General features: G+C 34.8%; 1 long non-coding RNA gene across 1 annotated transcript; it reads right to left on the reverse strand.

Annotated features, from left to right (window-relative positions):
* Positions 1-25,560, reverse strand: LOC128142495 (uncharacterized). Its single transcript, XR_008235420.1, has 5 exons — positions 25,452-25,560; positions 14,777-14,903; positions 1,919-2,047; positions 1,579-1,617; positions 1-1,064 (listed from the first exon to the last, which is right to left on the reverse strand). It is a non-coding gene; the product is annotated as an uncharacterized LOC128142495 (long non-coding RNA).
* Positions 25,561-25,974: the final 414 nt, after the last annotated feature.

Below are 25,974 nucleotides of genomic sequence, written 5' to 3' on the forward strand. Positions count from 1 at the left end.
TATAGCAATGTTTAGCAAAGAGATCTGAGGTGCTGTCAGATGGAGGATTAACACTGAAACAAAGATCTGAATAAATACATGGTATTTCAAACCAAATTCACTAACCACACATGGGATCGCATTTTTAGATAAGGCTCTTGCATTTAATATGAGATAGTACAACCCTGCTGTTTGGACTGTGATAAATTGCTCAGTGCATGTCTGCTGGGACGTAAGACGACAACATATTATTCTTAACCCCAGAACTGTCAAGCCCGATTGTTTCCTAAGAAGCTTGACAGCTTTGGGAGTGATAAAAGGAAACCTCTGGAGGAAAGAGGGGAGCAAGGAGAGAACGTTCTGCAGGTGTTTTTCATATTCCTAATGGAAACAATGTGGAGCCTGTGTAATTAGAGTGGTTTGGTTTGTTTTTTTCCTCATGCAAAAGAAAGCTAGGAAAATGGCACTGGCCAGAGAAAGGTGTGGCTTTTACTGTTAACATCCTACATCTACAGAAGTGAGCCATCAAGAAAGGAGTAGTTAATTTAGCAGAGCTAATACAAGAAGCCCGTAGATATAGACCACCTGTGATCTCAATCAATTTGCCACTGCCTGGACTCCAGGTTGGTGAGGTCCCTGTGGCAGAGCTTGGCTTACAGTGGCTGTGGTTGTTCATGTGCAAGCAGGGTGGGCTGCTTTGCTCTCAGGCTTTGAAGGTCAGGCAGGCTTCTCAGGAGCTTTCTGCCTAAGCTGGCAAAGGGGTGCGTGTGGGGTGCTGGAGGAACAGAGAGGGCAGGTGCCAGGCTTCTGGGGGTGGATGGAGGAGGTGGCAGTCCCGGCTCAGATCCAGTGGCTACAGCAAGGTTAGACCTTGCAGGACTTCGACTTTGTTGCTGTGTCACGTGAGGCGAGAACGTACAAAATGTTATGGGAACAGCGTGCACAGGCCATGTCTTTGCTAGTAGGCTGGCTCAGCATGTTTTTACATAATTTTGGAGGGTGTGTGCTTGAAACCTTGATTATTTCTTTTTTTTTTTCTCCTGAAGCAAACATGAGATTGCTGGTTCCTCAAATATCCAGCCGCCCTGAAAAGAGAATGCCAACATTTTTCCTTGGGTTGTTCTGGTCTGAATTCTTATTTGTGTTTCCATTAAGAGAGCTAGCTTCTCCACTGCTCTTTGCTTCTTGTTGATTTTTTGTGGCCTGTTATAGTTTTCAGGAAAATGAAAGGTCACTGAGGACATTGTGCTGTGCGCGAAAGTATACCAGAAATTTAAGTTCGCAACTGAATAGAGAGTTTAACAGAGGAGCAAGTGGCAAAAGGACCTTCAGAAGTGCATAGAGCAGCAGGGAAAGGGATGTTAAGTAGGGTTTTATCAAGAAGGAAAGAAATAAGGGTATATGAGTATGAATATTGGCAACACTCTTTGAACCTAATTGCAGATCAGCAAAAGGGAAGTGAGGTACATGTAGGATGCCTGTCCCAGCTCTACTGTCACACTGGGAGAGGAAGTATCCAAGTCTACTTTTAATCCTGAGAAGCATTAGGAGTTGGTGAAAATTTTGGCCAAATTTCTTTGCTTTTCAGAAGCAACTCACCTGCACCAATTCATTTCTTGATTCTCTCATTGCAGTTACCTGTCATAACATAAAAATGTTCCAGTAAAGATTTTTGTTGTCAAAGAATTAAATTTCAGACTAATCAAACTTTCTAAAGAAATTTAATTGGATTATAGTTGCTAGACATTGGAGAAAAGACTTCTCATCTCTGATGTAGCTAAGCAAACATTTCTTCTTTTTTTTTTTAAATCTGCAAGAATTGCAATAAAATTAAGCTCTGTCATTCTCTTTTCTCTAGGGCTTCTGAGAAGAAAGAACAATCCAAATACTGTTGTAAAATAATATTAAGAACAAATGAAATAAAATTAATAAAACCAACATGATTTACAGGAAAACCTGTGGCAGAAAAGTAAAGATGCAGTGGAAATGTTATGACTCTCGGTTGGTGAAGGAGGTCCCAGGTAACATCTCTTGTACTGCATCACTGCTCTGGTCCAGGAAAGGATGTCTGTACAGGAAAAAAAGTAGAGTCTGAGCAGTGATAGATACCAATAAAGGAGAAAAGGAGCATGAAGAATACAGCCACATTAATACATCAGGAAACATTTTTTAATAGTAATATTTCATTTTATGACAAACATTCATTTAAACTTTGCGAGGGAAATACATATATTATTCTTATGCATTTGTATGTTAGTGTTTTCCATGAAGAGAGCAATATAACACCTGCTCCTCCCCTGTTCCTTTTGTACTGAGTTGGCCAGGCTAATCATGTGCCTTTAGCTTTGGATAGAGGTATTCAGCCTGAAGAGATCATCCGCCCTTGCCTCCTACAGCATTCATAACTTTACTAGCTAATTTTAAGCTTTGAATTTTTGCTGCAGCAATAGGATATTTATGAGCAAGATGCACTGTTCTGAATTTAAGAGTTCAAGCAACAAGGAATCCATTAGATACCTAAATAGGTTTCTTCATTGCAAAAACAAAAGCCAGCAAAAAGTCATGCTCTATTTCCTAGCTTTGATGGAATCAGGTTTAATGAATGTCTAGCTTTAGTTTTTCATCCACTTGTAAAACTATGCTTGTGTGGTGCTTGTACAAGGTGACTTAGGCCCCTTCAAGAGTAGATAATCACTAAATACAGTCCTATTCCTTTCACTTGGTGGGAAGTCTAGCAGTCTGATTACCCTCCCAAGAATATAAGTATTTTTTCAACATTGTTTTACACAGTTCTACAACTGAAAAGCTGGGAAGCAGAAAAATAAAATTTGACATTACACTGTCAGCTTTTTTCTGGAGGAAAGGCACCTTTTGAATTTTCTTATGAGAACTGATATATGAGATAAGGAATCTCAATGATTCCTTAACTAATATATATAGTGTATACACACAGTTATTTAAGGAATCTTTGAGAACCACGAATATTATAGTTAGCATGATGTTTAAAACACTCTTTAGCAATGTTCAGAACAAACATACGTAAATATATATGTGCCTGCAGGCTAATTTAGATGCAGAAAATATTTATGATGATTAAGATAGGAATCTCTGTGAATCTCATCTTTATTTGTGGTGTATTTTACAGTGAATGGAGCAAATGATTCTGTACATCCTTTTTTTGTTGTGCATTTTTTAACATCACAGTAATTGCTGAAGTATTTATCTTCCAGATTTCAGAGAGCAGAACTGATTGAGATGGCCCTAATGCTTTGCAAAATACTTCCACCTCATCATATTTTGTTATTTCCAAATGTCATACTTTAACACTACATTATAGCAACATAACCAGGAGGATATTTTGATACTTCTTGGGATTTACAGTCCACCAAGCCCATAGAACAAAATGCAGGGATAAAAGGACAACTGTCATTCCTGTGAAATTTTGCAGTAGTTTGGGTCAGCTGATGTGTGATTGAACAAAAATGAAAAGTATCACAAATACCGAGAAATTGAGTGCTTACCCTGAAATTCAATTAGTTTCACTTTTTCATTTAAAAATTGGAATATTATTTCATTAAAGCTAGCTATCCTGCTCTTAAAAAAAAAAAAAGACAGAAATCTCTCAAGCACCTTCATTTATGCCATAATGATACACTGGTTCAAGATGGCTGCTCTTATTGCAGCTTTCTATTTTATAGCTTAAATTCCTCATTGCTCTGGAATTGATTGCAATATAAATCCTAAGAAGGTTGGAAGCAAATAGAAATCTGGATTGCCAGATTTAGAGTTGCGTGTATGGATTACACACTTCAGATTCATTTTGACTTGAAGAATTAACAATAGTGAGAAAGATATTATAGTCCTTAAAAGTTCAGGACTGGGGAACGCAAGAGAACTGTTAACAAAGTTTCTGGGTTCTTTGGACTCTGAAAGCTGAGGGCTGTTTAGAACCAGATTTTTCTTCTAGATTTTTTGAGGGAAGCCAGAAGCTCAGGCCCAGATCTGAAGAAGCCTTTGACCATTGTCTGAAGCTAATCTCAGTTTCTCTATCTTTCTTTCACTCACTTGTTCTTTTGGTTGTTCACCCTTTTGCTCACTTGCTCTTTCCTGCTCAGGCTTACACCTTGTAAGCATTTCTGCGTTAAAATGGAAGAGTGTGACTAAAAACTGCTGGTAATGTGTGTACTATGTCAGAAATTCCTATATTGTACTGTCATTTACAGTGGATCTAAAAACATTTAAAACTAAACAAAATAAATTTTTATGTAGGTCGGAGAGGTGTTTGGTTTCTTGGGGGGGGGGGGGGGAGGGTGATTTTCATTCTTTGGTAGTTTTGTGGTTGGTTGTTTTGTTTTGTTTTGTTTTTTATTTTGCTTTAATTAAAGCTCTACCATATCTATTCCTTAGTGCACTGGGCATATAGAGCAGTGGCATTAGTTTCACTCTCATTGTGGACTATGTTGAAAGCACAGACATTCAGTATTATACTATTAAATTTGTTATTAACGGGAAAAATGGACATATCAAAATAATTGTCTTCAAAACCAATATAAGATGTGCTTCAGTAAAGGAATAAAACTGAAAAAGGAAAAGCAGGATTTTCAGTTTGCTTAAGAGAACAGTTATTTAAAGTCCATTGGCACCTACCTTGAATGTATATCTGACTGAACAGAAAATGGAGAAAGATATAGAAGACATCTGATTCATGCAGTGTAATAAATCTATGACAGTTATGAGTGGTGAAAAACATTAAATTATAATGGAAATGCCCAGCACAAAATCAAGATGCCAGGAACTATTAATCAAGACCATAAGGAATGCAAAGAGAAGAAATTAAATGCAACGGGCAGTTGAGTAATAAACAGGAAGGACTATCTACCAGGTAGGAAAATTCATACCATCTGCATGTTAAAATAATTGTTCATAATCTACTTAGATTGAGTGGGCAAAAAGTTTGCGGGGAGTCAACTGGAGTGAAAAATTACGTTGTGTGCTTCAGAACACTGAGAGCTCAGAAATAAATTATTTTATTTTATTATGGGTCTACATCTTAGAGAATGAAACACAAGACACTTCTCTAATCTGATAGACGCTACATCTACTGCAGATCATCATATCCTGCTAAAGAAGGTAAGTTATACCCCTAAGCACTGATTTATAAAATGTAGTGGTGAGGAAAAACTACATTATTATTGAGACTTCAGTCTGGGTTGCTTGCTTAACACCTCTTACTTACAAGGCCTGTATCACCTGCTGAACTTAGAGATGGCATTTTCCTAACTTTAGAAAGAGCCGCATACATCACAGTAAAATTTGTTTTAGTCTGTATTTTAGAAAAATAAAGGTGAGTTCATCACAGAACTATAAAACTTGCAGTTTCTGTCTCAGGTGACAATGACTTGATTACATATATTATGTGCATAGAGAGCAAAGTCTGAAATAGAAATGTAAATTTTTGGCACTTCAGCAGCTAAATTATTTTGATGCAAATCAACTAGGAGAAAAAGTCCCACAGAGTCACATACATGCTTAATGAACTGAAAACTGTTAAAAACAGTTTGTTTGGATATGTTCTGGAAAAGATATACTTCAATTAAACCATGTCCATTGGAATTGCAGAAGGAACTAGTTCAGGAATTTCCTATGGTTTGTGTTACGCGGGTGGTGATCAAGAGTGATGGTGACAGGGCCTCCTGGCTGCATAATTTATTGAATCTATTAATTTTGACAATGTTTCATATCACCTAAATTTCACGTTTATAAAGGGCCAAAGGGAGTTAGATTTTGGCTTCCATTAACTTCTAGTAAGAAGATGGTCCTATACCCCTTCTTCCACTTTGAAAATTGTAGCTGTCCTTTATATACAGATGTCACACATTCACTTCCTAATATTGGCTTCTACAGCTAGAATGTGATTTTGAATACAGCCCAAATGGCAATAACATGCAAGTACCTGAATCACTTAGGTGCTTTGGAAAAAACTGCCTCATATAATTTGATCTAATTATTTCTGGTATTCCTTCCTTGTATTTACTACATAGGACTTCAGTTAGGGACTTATAACTTCATTAACATAAAATGACAGAATTACTTGTTGTAAAATGTGAAATGTATTGTAAATAATATTGTATGTTCATGTGTGTACAGCATTATAAATTACACATTTTACAATTATTTAGGAAATGGTTTTAAAATCTGAGAATTTTCCATTTTGATCAGCTGTCATGCTGTAGAAGTTTCCATTTTAAAAAATATCTTTTGAAGAGTTGGAGGGTTTTATCTTCAGATAACCTTTTGATGTCTCATCATCATCTATCTTTCTAAGTGAATGTAGTATTTGCTTGATGTCATTGATTCTTATGAAATTGGAATAATCCCTTCCTTTGAGCTTCCCAATGACAATATTTTTAATGATTTTGCTCCTGCTATCTTCCATTACAAATTTCAAAAGTGGGCTGCCTTCTTTCTCTCTAAAAGTTTCAAAACTTTGAAGGGAAAGGTAATCCTAAGGTTGACTTAATAAAAAGTATGAAAGCACCTGCCAAAGTGTTCAAGATCAAGGAGACAGCTGCAATTTCAAAAGTGAAGCTTTAAAGCTTCAGTGGATGTTAAGGGGAAAAAGCTTCCCTTAATCTGTCATAAAACATCTTTTGTAGTAGCAAGTAACAAGAACAACAAGACTGAGAACTAAGCATTACCATAGAGTATACTACTTTTGAGTCACTGAAAATTAGCTGCAATTCAACCGAAAAAACTTGTGTTTGGGCAGCCAGACTGTCCAATAGAGAGTTAAAAAAAAGCAACAAACCAACGAAAACACATACATACATCAAGAAACAAACAAATTTTGTCAAATACAAATTGTATTTGGGGCTAGATTTTTCATTCTACTCCATGAAAAATAAAATGTATCAGCTATCCTGCTCATGAAATAAGCTAATATAGTTCAACATTAAGTAAAGGAAACAAAATTTGAGTTTATTCTCTGAACATCCAATCAGACTGAGTATCCAGTATACTTGGTGATAAAAAGACTACTTAAAAATTTACCAGATTTTAGAAGAAATAACAATTATTTGGAAGAAAATGGAGAAAGAGAATTTCAAAAGCTAGCACAAAACTGGAGTAACTGGAGTAAGTCTGAACAATGTTATCAAGTTTGAAGTCTTTTCTAAAAGCTATAAAGAAGTAAAACTAATAAATATGTTAGTGAACACTTGATCACCTAATAAATTTGTTAAATTTCAAGTCTGCTTTCAAGTAATTCCTGTATCATGGGTAATTCCACTATTAATTCAAGTAAATTAATTTTTGAAGCAAAGCCCAGCCTGTGGTTTGTGTCTAACTGGTTGTTTTGCATTGTTTTTCCCTTGTTGTGAAATAAGGACATAGCACTCACAATGAACATCTCAGTCTACATAGAATATTCTGCTGAATGTTATTGTATGTATTGGTACCATTGTATCTCACTGTATGCTTAATTTTTTAAATAAGAAATTAGAATAATTTTGTGTTTATAAAACGAACCTATTTTCCACTTGTACTAAAGTTTTTCCATTAAACTCATGCTCTCTTAGTGCTTTTTCTGTAACCTTCTAGCAATCTTACTTGCATTTTTTGGCAGAGCCCTTTATGTATATCCTGAGACTTAGTGCATTAATTAATAATTCATGTCATGAAGCCATGACTGAATATCAAAATGTGAAGCCAAATGGTAAATTGAGTTCTTTATACCTGGCCTAGAGACAAGTGGGTGAATGCTTTATTAGTTAATGCAGGTACAAGTTCTTGCTTTGCAGAGGTACTTATGGACATTCACGACAGATTTTTTTCTTCTCCTAGCAGATGTACAGATAGCCACAAAACCACAAAGTAGTGCACAGGCAGGACTTTGGTGACTTTGCAAAATTAATTTTGTAAGGAGCCACATGCTCAGAGTCCCCAAGAAAGAGTCCAAAGTGAATAACTGCTTAAACCTGACTGCATACAGCTTAAGTAAGACCTTTTTTTTTTTTTTTTTAAATTAACCCGCTTATAAACAGGTTAATGTACAATTTAAGTGTAGCCAGGAAAAGTCAAATGCACAAGTGATTACAAAATTTAAATAGCATTGTTGTAGTACCAAATGAGGAGATAATCTATTCTGAAGATGTGTTTTCAAGTTTTACTGAGTATTTTTGGTTAATGGCTTGATAATGGAAAAGGGTGTAGCCTCATAAAATTAGTTGATGATTCCATTGTGGGATGGGTTGCACTTTGAAGGGCAGTGTCAGAACAGTGTGGAACAAAACAAGATTCTCACTTCCATACCTAATTCCCTGATTCATGTAAGTATCCTACTCCAGATGGTTTACTGCCCTTGGATGACAGAAGATACAAGTTCCTGTGATTTCTTTAATTTATCTAACTGTAAAGGTAAGCAAAATATTCTCCAGCTCTCGTGTGTAGAAATATTTGTAATATAGCATACTTCAGCTAAGGCATGAGCAAGCTTGTAAAGACCTATATTTTCTATGGAATTATAATAATTTTATTAATGATAATTTTAGATATATGTTTAGGTTTCTCCTCCATCATTAATAATGAATGTTACAGGTACTTGAGTTTAGTAAATCTATGCCTGCTGAGTTCTCTTTCTTCCTTGTCTCCTTAGCTTTGTTACCATAATGAATTCTTTTCTTTTTAATATTGTAAATTTGACTATAGTAAAGCAAATGTTACATTATAGTCACACCTTCAGCAGAAACCTCTCTTAAAAATTAATGGGAGACAATGTTTCTGAGTAGGGAACATAATCTGGTATTTTAGGAAACCTTTTAGTATAAATCATTTGAATGTATATTCATGCACATTGTTGTGGCAAACTGAGGAAAGGGTGTAGTCTGAAATAATTTTCTATAGTCCATAAATTTTAATAATGCTGAGACCAAGTGCCATAGAGAAGATGGAGAATCTAGGCAAAAGATGCAAGAAAAGGAGTAGTCAGGATGCACATATTAGGGAGACAGAGATAAATGAGTGGAAATTGATCACAGAGAATTATTATCCACATAAAAAGTGATTGGAACACTCTGCTCCATTTATCACGTGCTACACCCGCAGGCAGAATTTTGCTAAAAAGCTTGTACTTCTCCTCTGATGAAAGGCTTTAAATTTAAATTCTCAAGTCAATAATTTTGCAGCATTAAATTTACCTTCAGCTAAATTAAACAAGTTTTATTTTACATTTTTTTTAAGAAGGTAAGGATGGAAAGGCTATATAGATACAAATGTCAAGAATATATCTAAAGGCTCTGAGGGCCAATTCAAATAGGTTAGCCCAAAAGTGGGCTTTTTATTACATTACTCCCAAGAGACGCTGCAGTAAAAGCCACTTCTCTAGTATATGTCAGGAAAGCGAACAGCACTTCATTTCGTTTTTTGCCTGTAAGTAACACAAATGTATAATACCATCAGTCTACAAAGAAGGAAGATACCTGAAAGTGACAAGGGCCAGCAAGAAATGTTTTTGATCTCCTTGCAGAGTATTCATGTTATTAATGTACTTGTTAAGAACAGTTGAATGATCTAGTGAAGCTCTGAGACAGGATCTGAATATAGAGGACCAAACTGAAGAAGAAAGCAGATGAATTTTTAAGCTATGGCTTACGTATAGGGAATCTAGAGAGCAATCTATCATAACACCCTCTCCTTCTTACACGGTGGTGTTCAGATACGCAGATAAGAGAAAAATCTCTAACTGGGATTTACAGCCAGTGTCAAGTCTTCATCTTTTCCAGGAGCCTTAAGCCTTTCAGAGTGTGTAGACCAAAGCATAGGACCAGGTATGATACTTTCTGAAATATCATCTAGCACTTCTTTTATGGACAGTGATGATATCGACTTAGCCTGAAAAAAACCATGATCTGTACATTTCAGCAAAAGTCATCAAAGCTCTAAGCATCTTCTTCACCTAATTCATGTGTATATGACTTACCATTTAGATAATGGAATCAGCCATTCAAAGCCCTCAAAACGGTTTGCATGTTTTGTCAGGACACTAGGTGTTTATGTTAGTTTTCCTGCACAAAGACCTATTGCTTATTACTCTGATGCTTGATCATGATGGTAGGGTGAGACTGCCCTAACAAAGAGATTTAGTTAATTGGGCAGTATAACCAATACACAAATGGCATTCAAGTGCTGTTGTGTTAAGCAGTTGTACTTAAAATGTGAGCTTTAAGTTTTAGCAATAGACTAATTTAGGAATGGACAAAAGGAAATAGTTAAGCATTTTCAGGCCAAAACAGTTTTCTGAATCCAAACAAGCCAATACTATAAAGGGCTTTTTACTGCTTTTTTTTTTTTTTTTTTACAGTTTTCAGCATTAGATGGTGAAAGGCTACTGCCTCTCATGATACAGTTGGCCTGGGATTAGTGCGGTAAATACTGCTTTTGACTAGAGGATAGTGCAGCAAAGGTGTCTAGATGGCTGTTAGAGAAAAGAAAGATTACTGTCTATGGTGCTAAGAGTCTGAAACGGGTACATAACATTTCAGGTATTTTTTCTTCAGCATACTTACTTTCAGTGGATTTCAATGCAAGCTGTGGAAATGACAAAATGAACAGGTGGTTCTTAAACCCTATGCTGTCTTGAATAAGACATGCTCTTCAAAGGTTGTTTGTTGCTGCTTAGTTTAGGAGGAGAATGGCAATATTTGTAGGAGTATCAGACACAAATAAAATGTTGTTGTTGAGTGCTTCATAATAACAATTTCCATGAAACAGCCATAACATAACTCCCTGCTGAGTTACAGAAGCTTAATAGTTACCTTAAATTATCTGCAAACACATAAATGATGCTGAAGTTACTACATTTTTAATCTGGAAAAGGAAGTCTCTTGGCAACTGCTTAGTTTTTTTCTAAATATGGCACATCAGGGATTTATTTTTTTTGTTACCCTTTAGGAGTGAGGACCTGCCTGCAGAGCACAGATTATTACCTTGACTTGTAAAATCAATTAAGAACTTTCTCTTCTTGTCAATAGCTATACTGTACACAATAGATTCAGAAAAACTCTCTGTTTTCTACTTCCTTATTTCTAAGTATAATTACAAACATTCTAAATAATCAAACAATGTTACTGTCTTCAGAAGTCATGGTTTACATGCATCAATATTTCTGAAATTAACTCCTTCCTGAAATTTTAGAGTAAACAAGGCAAAAGCATGCTACAGACTTAAGAAATACTAACTAGTATGAGGAATGAGGTGGAAAGTGGAACAAAAATATTCAGTTATACCTACACATACATGTTTTGACCCCTGCCATGATTTGTTTGATGTCTACTAAATTTTGCAGTATACAGAGCACAAGAAAAGTTTTAACTGATTTGTTAAGGACAATTCTCCAAACAGTACAAAACTTTTTAGTGCTGTATTGCAGCAACAGCTTTATGTTGTATAAACCTTAGCATAACTGTCTAAGTTCCGGGGATGGTGTCAGACACGGGAAGCAGTTTTCACTTGCTGCTGGTGTCAGTTCATTTCCTACTACCCTGGCTTGAAATTGCTCCTCAGCAGGAAACAATTTGCTGGTATTTCCTCTAATTGACACTGGTGGTGGAAAAGTAATGTTGTAAAGCATCATGTGGCCAGACAATGCTGCTTTGGAAGATCTCGCTGAACACACGCAGCCCTTTCAGAGATCTTTTGTCCTTTTCCCATTTATATTGTGTCTGGCATCATGGTTTTGTCACAAAATCTACATTATTTTTTCTTCCCTGTAGTCATCCACACTGTACAGGAAAATAGTTTATTGGTAACAGGAAGAACAAGGATTTTTTTCCACAGCTTTAATCCTTTTTTACCTCCTTTAGGCCAAATAAAATGTGAAATGAAATAAAAATTTAAATACTGAGGTACAGATGCATGGTGATAGTATTTGGAGAACATTTTTCCTATGCCCCATTTAAAGTAAGCAGGGTACTGACAATTGCTATTCAGATATCCTGTTATTTTCAAAAGTGTATTTCTACAATTGGTGTAAATGGAGCATACAAATATACTGGTATACTAGACAACAGTTATTTGACAGTGTAGCAATATATTTAAATAACATGGAAGGTTATTTAAACTGTAGACCCTATCAGCCGTGTGGTATTCAGTTTACATATATTGTAGTAAAAGTATTGTGTTCTTAACATAGTTTTTGGAGCATGGGTGGGCTTCCTTCTTGAACGAGTAATACTTAGTTGCACCTCAAAAGTAATGTGCAGATTAATGTCAAATGTAGACCATTGGACCTCCAGTCAAAAAAAGGCAGAAGCGGAGGTGGTTTGAAGGTTGGGCAATTTGTAAATTAGTTTAGTTCATTTTATAATTTAGATTAAGTTGAATTGAGTTTGCAGAAATTAATATATATCTTGCAAAGACTGAACAGTCATAAAAAAGTTTTTTGCCATGAACCTTTTTCAAGCTACAGGGTAAACTGAAGGGACAACACACAGAATGATACAATCTGTCATTGAATTTCTGGTTGGCTGGACACATCAGCATCAGATATAAGGAGTATGGTAGGTTCATAAATAAATTTTATAGGCTAGGTTTATTTTATTAATGGAAAAGCTGGTTTTGTTCATTTTGGAGCTTTCATATCTCTTTTTTATATATCCTTTGTTTATGTGAATAAAACACATTGCTACAACTTTACCTTCAGAGACAGAAGGGAAAAAGAAGTAATGCTTATTTATGTTTAAAATATCTTCAAACATAAAGTGGATATCTGTGTGCAATAGACATATGTTATGGAACAATAATTTTAGTAAAAATTTCAAAGTACAAATGTATCTTTTACAGATATACATACATATATAAAACCTTATTATTAATTTAGACCTTGTGATTATTCATTGTATTCAGGAATATTTCAGGAATAAACTCATTACCCTTTTGTTTTTAGGTAACTCTGTCCTGACAGCAACCAACTTCACTAGTTCAAATCAATGTGCTGAGGAGCCTTGTTGTGCCAAAAAGCCACATAAAAGAAGCTCAGAGGATTTTTTTTTTTTCATTCTTGCCCTTGTAAACAAACAATACAGTCATAGAAAACGTTATGAATACCAGCTTCTTTTCACCTAGAAAGACTGAGGCACAGGGATATTAAGTATTTTTTCCAGGGACTCATTATGAGGGTTAAGACTCAAATACATACACACAAATGTACCTTTCCATACAAAAGAAATGCATGTATGTGCTGTGTGAATATTATATACGTGACTAAGCCTTAATTTTAAAAAGTAACTATGGTTTCACTTCTCACTGGAGTAAAGCAGATGCTTATAAAGATGGGATGCTACCGCTGTTCATAAAATTTGGGCAAGAAATTTAATAGAAATGGATGTTCAGTTACAATAATAGTATAGAGAAATAACTCCAAGGAATAGAATATATTATCTAATAAAAGATTAATTTAAATAGAAAGACCTCATCTTACAAAATTGTGTATGTATATTTTGAAAAAAAAAATCAATTTTTCCATCCAGAAATTTTCATTCTTATTTTAAATAGCCTGATATTAATTCTCTTTCTATATTTCTATGGATACTTTAAAAAGTCCTGTGTTTTCTAAGTGTAAACGCTTTCAGAGGTAATATAGCAAACCAGGAAAAGCACTGTATGAGGATACACTCTGTTAGCAAATCTAGAAAAGATGTTTAGATAGTATTAGGTGATGGAAGGGCAATAAAGTTGGTCCAGAAGGAGGACACTGGCACATTGGAGAGAAGGTTCAAGTACACCAACATATTGTATTACATAAAGTAAGGCAAAGCAAAACAGTGAACAAACAAAAAAAGTATTTGCTGATTCTGGCATCTTCAGAGTTCTGAATTCTCATTTTCGTTATCCATTTATTTGTTCACTATAAATTCTTCATTCTGTACATAATTGTGTATTTGTCTACTCCTAAATTACCTATAAAAGATAATGATTTATAAATCTAGGGGTGAAAACTGGATTTATACACATATTTTAACTATAGTACCTTTAAACTCAAAGAGAGATTTCTCATATGAGCAAAACGAGAGCAATTAATGTGGCCAAAAATAACTGGAGTGCATTCTGGTTTTGCACTTTAATGCTGTGTTTATAAAGATGAAAGGGCTTATACCTTTAGGGAGAAAATCCTTTTATCTGTAGCAGGGTGCAGTCTGTTTAAATTTTTATGCAGTAAATGTTTCCACTGGCTCCTTTATGTTTTCTTATATTTGAAATTAGCACACATTTATATACCTTTATGAAAGAGGGTCTTAATCTGTAAATTGCCACTTCCTATGGTTGATTTGCCCCCTACAGATGTCTCTGCTTCTTATCAGCCTATGAGTAACTCTTAAATTAAATTACAAATAAGTTCTGCATAACAGGCATTTTACATTTCTTAACAGTATGCTTGTCTCACATCTTATTAGCAGTCACGAGGATAAGTGAGACATCTCCACTTTTAACTGAAATTTTCTTTTTTGTCCTAAGATTCTTGAGCTGAATAGCGTTTACTGGTGGATGAGAATTTGTATAGATTATTTTGGACTGATTGGTGTGATATCATAAAGTACAATATGGTATACGTGAGTTTTACTTGCACAGTTTTTTGCAATTTGTTTGAACCAACGTCGTACATCTAGATTTATGATAGCATTGCAGTCTCTTATTGTGTATAGTTTTGATTTTATTTTATTTTACCTGGTTTCATAAACTGGCCAGCTCTTGAAATACTAAGCTTTACTTTCATATGTAATTTGTGAAGAGATTGGAAGCTTACTAAATAAAATAGTGAGTAGATTTCAATGTTGCTGAAGGAAGAGTTCTTATAAGTGTCTTGCTGGCAAGTCCTTCCATCTGTCAGTACTTCTGTTTCTTAAGTAGTCATGTGTTTGCTAACACAATACCTCAGTTAAGAATAAAACAACAAAGCAAGCAGAGAGCTTTTGAATCACAAAGAAAAACTATAGTCTTTTAAAAATGTTCATAGAAAACCAGAAAATGGCTTGTCAGTCAGTCAACAGTTGTCAACTCAGTCAATTCAGTCAACAACCTTCTTTTCCTTAGATCAAAGAAAATATTTTGAGGGAGGGAAATCTAATTTAGGAGCCCATAAAAATATTTCTGGTGGTATATATAATAATGTGGTAGCTGTGTTATCAGTAGTTCATTTATATAGCGTACTTTGTTTTTTCCAAGGGCCTTTCAGACCTAGTTAACATTAACACTTTTCTCATGAGACAGAACATTTACTAGAGAAGCAAAAGTTTATGGGCAGAATATTTGTACCTTGGCCACACTTGAGCCCGCAGAATGCTAGACTGATTATGTGCAAAAAGCCATAAATGCCTATAACAGAGTGGAAGGCTGAGACACACTTTTTTGGGTTCCTGAACATCAGTGAACATCTTTAGTGTAACCTCTTGCTTCAGTCCTTGGCACAGCCAACTTGGGAAGAGCTACTGTTGTTGAATGTAGAAACTCCTTTACAATAGACACTTCCTTCTAATATGTCTTATTATGGAGGATCAGTTGTGCATGCATTTCACCTATCACATCTCCCATCATTCCTAAAAATGTTTCACACAATATGCTTCTTAGAATCCACAGTGACTCTTCTGAGTGATAAATTGCCCCTTAACAACCTTAACAAAGTAGTAAGTATTTTCAGTACAAAATTATGCAACACATCAAAAGTGAGAGTTTGGGGACAGTCTATAGTAAGCAGAATTTAATAAGAAATTAAATCAAGCACTGTACTGATTATGTTACTCATTTGCATATATAATTCAATAAGCCTCCTTCATTCTCAATGTACTGGAACTCATGAAGAGTTTTCATCCTCCTTCAGTGACATACAGCACAGTAGCTTATGGCTTACTCCAGACACCTACCAGTCAAACTCATAAACTACACCATCATGTAGTCCAGTTATGACACATTTTGCAAAGAAAGCAAACAAATGACTTGGAAAATATTTAATAGATGGAAAAAATATTACCGTTTAGGGGAGGAGTTAGTTTTTTTTCTTTTAGTCTATTTATTTGTAAACTTCAGTTTTTGAAACACTGCACAGGCTGACTGGAGAAATACAGTTCTTCATTTGAGACACTATTCTGATGGCTTTGCCAGCCAAACTAATGTCTCAGGACTCTTGATCTTGTGTTCAACAAGACTTAAAGATCAAAAAATGTATTTATGAGTTTCTGTAAGCTTTGTTGCCAATTATTTACTGGAGTTTGGAGCTGGAAACGCAATGTTTGAATTATAAAGATGGATTAAAATGTTCTTTAAGACTATATTCACAAAATTGTTGGAATGTATGTTGATACATGTTTTTTATCTACTAACTCCAGGAGGTGGTGAGAGTCCTCATCTAGAAAAAAGGAAATTTAAATATACCATCTTCTGTTAAAGAATAGTTAAACTATATCTTCAAAATTATTTTACTGACCTGTAGAACCATTCTAGCTATTCCAATGACTATTTATCTATTTTATATATGAAGGATTTTACCAAACAAAAAGGTCTGTCTGTGAAGGCATTTATTATGTTCAGTGAATATACTTTTCTATTGCACATATGATAGGGATAGCCCTGGAGAAAATTACATTTATCATGTATTTATTTTCATTTTCATTCTGCACACTAATCCATCTCCCGTAGTGTTCGTAGTTGAGATGCTCACCTGAGCATCCTTGATTTTAATTCTCTCTTTGGCATAGTCTTGGGTGATTATCTTAACTAATGGTTTATAAGAATTTTTACTCCTGTACAATTTATCACTAAGAGGAGGACTGGTATGTTATTGGATGAGGGAGATATTGCTCGTCCTCCAAAAATCTGTGTTGGTTTTTTTTCTCACAGAAGCCCCAAGTATATTCGTCTTTGTTTAGATTTTTCATAGCATACAAAATGTTTCTTTCAGACAAAGTCTAGTAAAGGAAGAAGTGTTTCAGCCAGAAAAAGCCACATGCAATTGGATTTAGGTCACTTTTCTGTGTTTGGTTGTGTAGTTTGGGGATTTTTTTTAAGTATGTGTCCTTTGGTTTAGTGTGGTTTCAGAAGCTAGACTGAAAATCACTTAAATTCTGTCTATTCACTGTTCTCCTCACATAAGGCTGTGGAGAGCAAGTTTTTGTGCCCAGGAATACCTCTCCAAAAGACTTTTATGAGACTTGTTAGAAAGTTCACATAAACTAGACCTATCTCTAAGGGAGATGGATTAGTGGGCAGAGTGAAGGTTAGGAGACATACATGATGAACACAATTTGTCTCATGGCTATCCTTATCATAGATGCATACAAGAAAATGTATTCACTGAGCATAATAAAATGCAGTCACCTTTGCAACATTACGTATGCAACAGCTGTTTAATTGTGCACAACAACATAGCAGTAATACACAACCACTTTAGTGGCAAAATATTCCCTTCGCTATTAGAAAATTATGCAGAGAGATAATAATAAGGGGCACAATGCAATTAGGAACATTCTATTTGAGTACATGAAGTACAGAGCATCCAGCTGAAAATATGCTATGGGGCATATAACAACCATAATGGCCAGGACATCAATTTGTCTGAAAGAGCAGCCCTGATTGTGGTTTTCTAAAGTAGTGTGAAGAGCTCTTAAAAAGGGTGGAATCCAGAGCACACAAACACCCGCACATTAAAAAAGATGGGCAAAATGTTGCATTGTGGAAATGTGGATCTGTCCTGTATTTTTGTAGGTGTGTAATTAGAAAAATAGTTTTCCATCATTTACTTTTATATGACATTTTGTTTATATAAGAAGAACTAGAAGCTCCAAGTCCCAGTGTAAAGCAGCTAAAAAAGATCAAAGTATTTGAGGTTATGCAATAGTGAGGTTTGCAAAATTAAGTAGGAGTTTGAACTTTGACAGCTTAAATTTTCAAATCAGCCTAAACTTCAAAGGATTTATTATCTTCTTTCAGAAATACATTTGAAAAAAAAGGCATAGGTTGACATCTACTTATTGTCCCCATACTGGAAATTCCTTTCCTTTGACATGCCTTGTCTCTGAGACTTGGATTTACAAGCAAGGAGACACTGCTACACAGCAATTTTCAAAGCCATAAAACTTCCTTTGAGGAGAAACTAATATGTTAGCCTAAGGTTTGTGCTTTCAAATGGACTTTCATCCTCAGCTGTTTCTTCTCATTATTTGAGGGTTAGTGCTTGACCTTGCTTTTCTGGAATGTGAATCAGGACTATATTGATACAAATTGTTCAGGAGGTAATTGTCCAATTCATCATTAGGAACACAATTATAAAATAAAATTAAATTGCTGTCCTAGAGTGTAAAATAAGTAGGTGTTATCAGTGTTAAATGTCAATCAGGATGGAAATGGCTTTGCATTTGTATCACTGTAACAAAGCAGGCTTCAGGAAAAACAGTATTCTCTTGTAATTCCAGAGAGCATCCTGTAAGCACAATTGCTTAAGGGGAAAAAGTTACTTTTGGCAAATGTTAAATAAGAAAGGCTTTCAAGCATGCAGAAGGCACTTAATAAAACTGAAATTTGAGCTATTATTTACATTTATTCACAAAAAGTAAACTGAAATGTTCTACTTATAGTGTCACCAGTTTTTATGGCTCTGCTACCTCTTTACTCAGATACCACTTCATCATGATCTTTAAATTCTTTAGCTTCCTGAAAGCATTATCTTTTGCTGGGTTTCTTTTTTTTTTTTTTTTCTTTTTTAAAGCTTAGCTAGAAGTAAGTAGCAAAAAATGTGTTGATTAAGCTTTAAAAAGGAAAAGTAATTGAAAGACTGAAGTTTTCCTAGCTGTGGAAAAGCTGGTAATCACTTAAGCTTAATGCCAACAACAAAATTTTGTGTGTATGAGGTGTCAGTGGACATAGATTTTTGTTTGCTACTATGTGTAAGCTGTAAACTTGGCTTTTTGAATTTAATGTTAATTAGAAACTAAAAGCCTCAAGTAAATCTGATAGCAAATGGGAGAGATGAGTCCTTGTTTTTAAAATGAAAGAAAGGGATATTTGTGACTCTGGCTGCATCCTTATTAATAAATATTCTGGAGTAATAGGAGCAAAGCTGTAGAGCAAAGCAGTTGATGTTAAGGATCCAAAATCCACACTGCCTATTGGGGATTTTACTTCAGAATAGATCTAGTCTAATCTAGTCTGGTCTGCTGGATTTACCAGCTGCTGAAGCACATGAAGTTCATTTCTATAATGTATCTTCCAGTTTAGTTTCCTCTGAAAGGAAACCAGTTTATACGCCTCAAGATTGTTCTCTGATGTGAACCACAGAGCCGGAGTGGGAAAAATCAGGATTCAGTTCAAGAGTGCATTCCTGATCTGAACTAAAATGCTCAGGCAGTCATATGCACAGAGTAGCATTTGATTTCTAATCAGCTGTTGCAGCAGCCTACCTTCCTACTGTGGGGACTGGCAGGATTGTGGGATACCCAACAGTAACCCAAGTGAAGTTCCTTTGGGTGTCCACTGGTGGGAGAACTGAACTCAATTTCTACTTATTTGTTAGGAGATTTTAATATGTCCTTTCTAATGGCGTCTCATGATCATTGAGCAAAAGACTACTCTCAGTCCCATGTTTGAAATGTTTCCACTTTATATGAGTAAATATTCAGCAGAACAGGGATCAGAACCCAGTTGTTTCTTGGTTTTTGGATAAAAGTACAAAGCCTCAAGGTAGAAAGTCACGCTCTTTTTACCCCTTTATTCTTCCTCCTTTACAAAGACTCTGAATAATGTTTGATTTACTTGATCTTCCATGAAATATTAATTTTTTTCATGGAAAAAAGTTCTAATTTGAACTGGACATTGTCATTCTCTTCATTCTTCCTGCATTAGTTAAGTACTGTTCCTTGAATTTGTAACATACACATTTCAGGGTTTTTTGCTTTGGATTAGTCTTAGTCTAAATGCCTTTTGCATTTACACTGCATTAAGTGAACTCCTGTAGTGCATCTTCCAGTTTTATTTTATCCATAAGGAATCCAGTTCACATCACAAATCAATGGATAGCAAGTCAGAGATGATTGCAAAATATGATTCAAAAGTTCAGTCCGAACTAGAACACTGATGGGGTTGCACCTCTTATGTACAAATCTCTACAAATGAAAACCAAACATAATCCCTGCTTGAAAACAAATTTCATGTCTATATAGAATCAGTACAACTAGCTGCATTAGATGAATAATCGAGTCTTGCACATATGGTTCCTTGGCATTTGTTTCCCACAGATATTGCTGTATTTTCCAAAATACGGTATTGAAAAGATTGGCTAATAGGCCTATGCTGTTTGTAAAATGATAACAGTTACAGTGTCCTTAATATGATTACTTCATCAGATAAAATGAAGGCAGAAACTGTTGGTTTAAAGTTGAGAGGAATGTTGGAAAAATCAGAATGTTTTTAAAGGTGCCTGCTCTCAACATAAGCTTTTATTCAGTAGATTTCTCTTATTGTGCAAGCAATTTTTATGGCTTTCATACTCTGTGACTTTTGTAATCTGTATAAATTTTCAATTCCGTAATTTCATCATGCATGATTTAGCACTGTATAAATTCCAATTTGAATTAAAAAGTAGCTTTCTTATATCAATACAGAAGTAGGATTTCAGTAAGATTGTGCAGAATTATTGTACGGTACCACTAACCCAGCTTCAAAACATGTATATATATCTTTCCATTAATTAGCCTCTAAATTGAATCTGATTTTTTAATCTTGTTTTAATCAAGGAAAAAAAAAGTTTGTTAATGAAATTAAACCCCTATCTTTTATTATTTTCTCTCATCAGGTAAAGAAGAAAAGAGGTTTGCCTTATCAATGAAGATATTAAATGTGTTCTTTGCCTTGTAAATTGGTTGTATGGAAGTATTTTTAGCTTACATTTCCAGCGCCTCTCATCTAAGGAACAGGATGGTCATTTTTTTCAAGTGATCAGCCCGGTCTTACTTGCTTTCCACTTCAGCTCTCAGGTAATATGTAGGATCTGAGCATAAATGTTCAGTAGATGATATTTCCAGACATTAGCTGGAAATTCTTTTCACTCCAAGTAAGGTTTCATGTCAGCCTTGCCTGAGGATTTTGATATGGTAATACTAAAGACAGATTTCTAAATAAGGCATCTTTATAATGTTGAAAGGATCTTATATCTGGTTTGTATGATAAACTTAGTCTTTAGTCAGCTTCTACTATTCACAAATAATTTTAGATTGATTCAAAGTATGTCTCAGATAAGAAACTAAACCCCAAAATTTTAATCCAGAATATACTGAGATGATGATAATCAGCATGATGGCTTTCTAAAATAAAGTATCCATGCTGGAAAGACAGATAACACTAAAATCCAAACTCTTTTCTTTTGATAATCAACAGACAGGGGTTTGATAACTTTTACCGTGCAGTTTCATGTTTTCATTATGTACGAAAAAAGAACATTCTAGACATAAAAGTTAAGGCAGTATTAAAATGTAATACATGCTTATTTACAATCCCCAAAGACTTGATTTCAGATGGCTTTTTTGTCATCCTCCTTCTTTATTCTTATCACTTTGGAAGACTAAAATTCTCTCTTGGAAGTCTCAAGAGCTTTACTGAAGACTTTTTTCCCCTTCATTATGATTTTTCCACAATTTTTAAAGCCACCTTGTCAGATTAGGACTGACACAAGAAAGTCCAGATTAATTTAAGATAATGTTTATTTGGGGCTTGCAATAAATTAATCAAAGATAAAAAAATGAAACAGTTTTTTTTTTACTTGCAGATATAGACTTGAGGCAATCATTTTAGTGTTAATACTGTTTTAGTCTAGCCTTCTAGAAAAAAAAAAAAAGAAGCTGCAAATGTTTTTATCAACAAGATTGAAGGAGATGTGTAGGCTAAACAAGAAGCATAACTTCTCTTTATCACTGATATGAGATAATTTTTATCTTTTAGTTTTCTTTCTTCTTCCTTTGTTCAGGGCCCTTCTTCACAATTATTTCGCTTTCCCTGCACACCTCTGGGCCTGTTTGCCTGCTTCTCTCTCTCCACTTCAGTGATAGCCCATCTTCAGAAACAAGTGCAAAATGCCTGTCTGGTGCTGCTGTTGTTTAAAGGCAATAATTTCTATTTCTAAGAGGTGTTGGGTAACACATTGCATAAGAAACTTGATTTGAGTTTGAGAGATGCAGCTTTCTGTTGCAGATTTCACTGTTGGCTGGAATATGGACTCGCATAAATTGTATCATGCCTTGTGTATAACCTATCAGAATTTGCCTGCAGTCTCTTCTAGCAAGTACTAGGGCTAGTATGTGATTATAAACTTGCATGAACATTTAGACAGCACTGTAGTGTGAACAAATACTGGAAGGGAAGTGTTGGAACAACAATAATATTAAAGTGTGTTATTCTGCGCTGAATATTTTAAGACCCCTTCTTGTTTCAGAAAGTGCCTACTGATGGAATTACTCAGAAAGGGTAGCAGTACAATTCCAACTTACTTATATTATCAGATAGGCTACTTAAACATAGCAAGATTTTTTTCTCTTTCCTAAATTTATTTGATGCCTTAATCAGTGGTTTTCCTCTGGATGAAAACAGAAAAAGCAAAAGAAGATCAAAAAAAAAAAATCCAGAAAGAAAAAAGAGGTCATTCACCATAATCAGAACTACTGATTAGTTGGCATTCAAGTATCTGAAAGTAAAGAAGTGAGAATCTTTAGAACATTTTATCATAAATACTGCTTTTTAAGGAGCAACAGTCAAAAACCCCACAATCTCACCTAATTATGGGAAACCTTATTTAATCATTCATAGTGAGACATACCCCTTATTAATCACACTGTAGGTGACACTGCTGATCATGTTAATGTGTATCAGTTCTACTCTCTCACGCTGCCTGAAACTTAGCCAATCCACATGATACTGTCAGTCAACCTGATAGTGATATTTCTGCTTGCAGATGTTGACCATTATTCATTAAATAATTTGTACCATCAGCAACCATCCTATCTCTCTTTTGACTATAATTTGATATCTAATGATGATGAGAGATGATGGATTCACAGCTTCATGGTGCAGTTTCTTGCTCTGGTACTGAATGACCAAAATAAAATCTTTTAAATTCTGATCTTTTTATATGCTTATCACAAAAATTATATATCATTATTTACACTCCTCATCAGGATAGCAGGAATAATAATTTTCTCTCAGTAAAAACTTTATACAATTAATATTAAATAGTTTCTTCTTTGAATAAGTGAGTTAGATGAACCAATCCACCTCATACTCAATCATTATTTTTAAATTCAGTCTCAGATTGCAGTTTGAAGGTTAGGTCTTGTCTTGTCCAAATGTTCTTTAAATTTGACAATTAGATATCTTCTTTAGAATAGCTATTCTTTAACACCGCCCCTGAGAAATGTCAGTACATGGCCCTGAAGAAATGCAAATAAAATACATTATTGCTCTCAATTCAGAGACATCATGAATAGATACTACAGTTTTATCATTCAAACTTTGTTAATTGATTCAGAAAAGTATACTCTGTATTAAGAAAACCCTCTCTTTCTTCTTAAATAATATATATTATTTTCTAGCACAAAAATTTGTTTGACCTATGTCATATGGAAGGAAGAAATGTAAAAGTATAAACTAGTTGCAGGAAGATCTAAGTATGTTTCCAACACTACCTCATGCTGACACACTTATCCATATACAGCATCTTACTCTGAAATTGAAGATGCCTGTAGGCATGGGGCATTATCTGTGAGCAGTGAGCAGTTAAATCTCATTTCTTCTGTCAGATGATATTAAAACTAATGCTATGTTTTTGTGTATTTATACTTAAAGTCCATTATGTAATCAAGGAAAAATAGCCCATAGGGATGTTAAATTTGTCAGAGATGTTATTGTAAGGCTGGCTTAGTTAATGTTTTTTCAGACCATATTTTTGTTGTAAGAAAGATTCATCTGCAGTTTTGCTGTCATTAGTGTAGTGTGTATTTATTTTTTTGAGGTGAATTGACTTCATATAGTACCTAAAAAGATAGCATCAGAGACATGCAGTCATTCTGGTCTTCCTTTCAAGTACATATTGTATTTAGACATTAACCTTCCCTAATTTTACATTTATGTTCAGTCTTTTTTGGCCAAACTGTGGATATTAAATATAACTGAAATGATAAAGCTATTGTAAATATTTTTGCAGTCTTAGAATCATCCCTGTCTACTCAGTTAATGAATAAGTTAATTTCCTTAACGGAGTTGTATTTGAATAGCTTCTCCAGCATTACTAAAACATGAATTTATAATGTTGTTGTTTTCTTATGAAATATTTTCATTCTTTTAAAGTACTGAATTGTCTCAAGCTTTAAATTATTCCCAGGCATGAGATGATGATGAACTGGAAGACTTGACCTCTAGAGGATGTAGATTTCTAGGCTCTTAGCCAATGTAAAGTACTTTTCCAATATACTAATATACTTCCTGAATACTTTTGAGTGTCTTATACGTTGGGTGGGAAATGGGAAATCAGAATGTATTTCAGCCCTGAAACTGATTGACTGCAGCAGCTTATTTTTCTTCCATAACATAGGTTCCATAATAAGCTTGCTTCTAATTTTGTTAAAATAACTAAAGGAGCTTAAGGTGCTCTTTGCATGGCATAACTATATCATCAGAATTCGCACATGAGCCTTGGAAAAAATTGCTACTGCCAGCAGACAGAAGTAATGTGCAGAGTTGCTGCTTCCCATGTATTTTCCATCACAGAGGGAAAAGAAGCTAACAGAGAAACTAAGATACTGCTTGTGTGATGAAAACCTGTATTGTTGTTTTAGCCAGGTTTTGAAATATCTTAACTTTAAAAAAAAAATATTTTGAACATACTTTATATTTGAATCTCTAAAGCTTTGAGAAAAGACAATTTTCCCAATATTCTACTGCTATTATTTAAAAATGTGGGAAAAATTTGTGTAGTTTTGCATCAGTAATACTATTTTATTTCCCGAGTAATACTACTATTTTCCTTTCCCCAAATCCATCTTTGTCTTTCAAGTTGACATTATGGAATGAAGTAAGATTTCAGGAGAGGGATTGTCTAGTTTAAAATGAATATTTCAATCAAGGAATTACCATTCCATAATTAGTAAAAAATTGTATGTTTAAAAATCTACTTAATGAAGTTATTTTGCCACCTTGCTTTAAGGAAACCAAACCAAAATTAACTAGAAAGCAATATCATTAGCTTTAAATGAACACTGACTTAATCAAGAGTTCTTAATGCTATTTGAAACCATTGCATGCTGCAATGGGAGGCTAGGCACTCTTTATTTACACAAGTGATGATAATCTGAAATAGTCATTGTCAGCCCTGTAAGTCTCTCTTTGGAATCAGTTTCCAGAACGTGAGCAGTTACATCAAGAAATCTATAATATAAAGAACAAATAAGTACATACTGTACAGGAGTCTTCAGGCTTTTGGATTTGAATCACTCGTGAATACAGGAGCATTTAAGAATTTACAAAACATAGGCTCTTCATATTTTACCTCTTAACCATACACTACCGAGTTAAATCTCCACTTCTAGCATTCCATGCATTATTGTGGTGGGTTGACCCTGGCTGGGCACCAGGTGCCCACCAAAACCGCTCTATCACTCTCCCTCCTCAGCTGGACAGGGGGGAGGAAATATGACAAAGGGCTCATGGGTCAAGATAAGGACAGTTTAATAAAGTGAAAGCAAAGGTCGTGGGCGAAAGCAGAGAAAAACAAATGATGTTATTCTCTACTTCCCATCAGCAGGCGATGTCTAGCCACTTGCTGGGAAGCAGGGCTTCAGTACGCGTAGTGGTTGCTCCGGAAGACAAAAATGCCCCCCTTCCATCTCCCTTTACTTAGCTTTTATATCTGAGCTGACGTCATATGGTATGGAATATCTGTTTGGTTAGTTTAGGTCAGCTGTCCTGGTTATGTCC

This window comes from Harpia harpyja, chromosome 5 (assembly GCF_026419915.1).
Source record: "Harpia harpyja isolate bHarHar1 chromosome 5, bHarHar1 primary haplotype, whole genome shotgun sequence".
NCBI lineage: Eukaryota > Metazoa > Chordata > Aves > Accipitriformes > Accipitridae > Harpia > Harpia harpyja.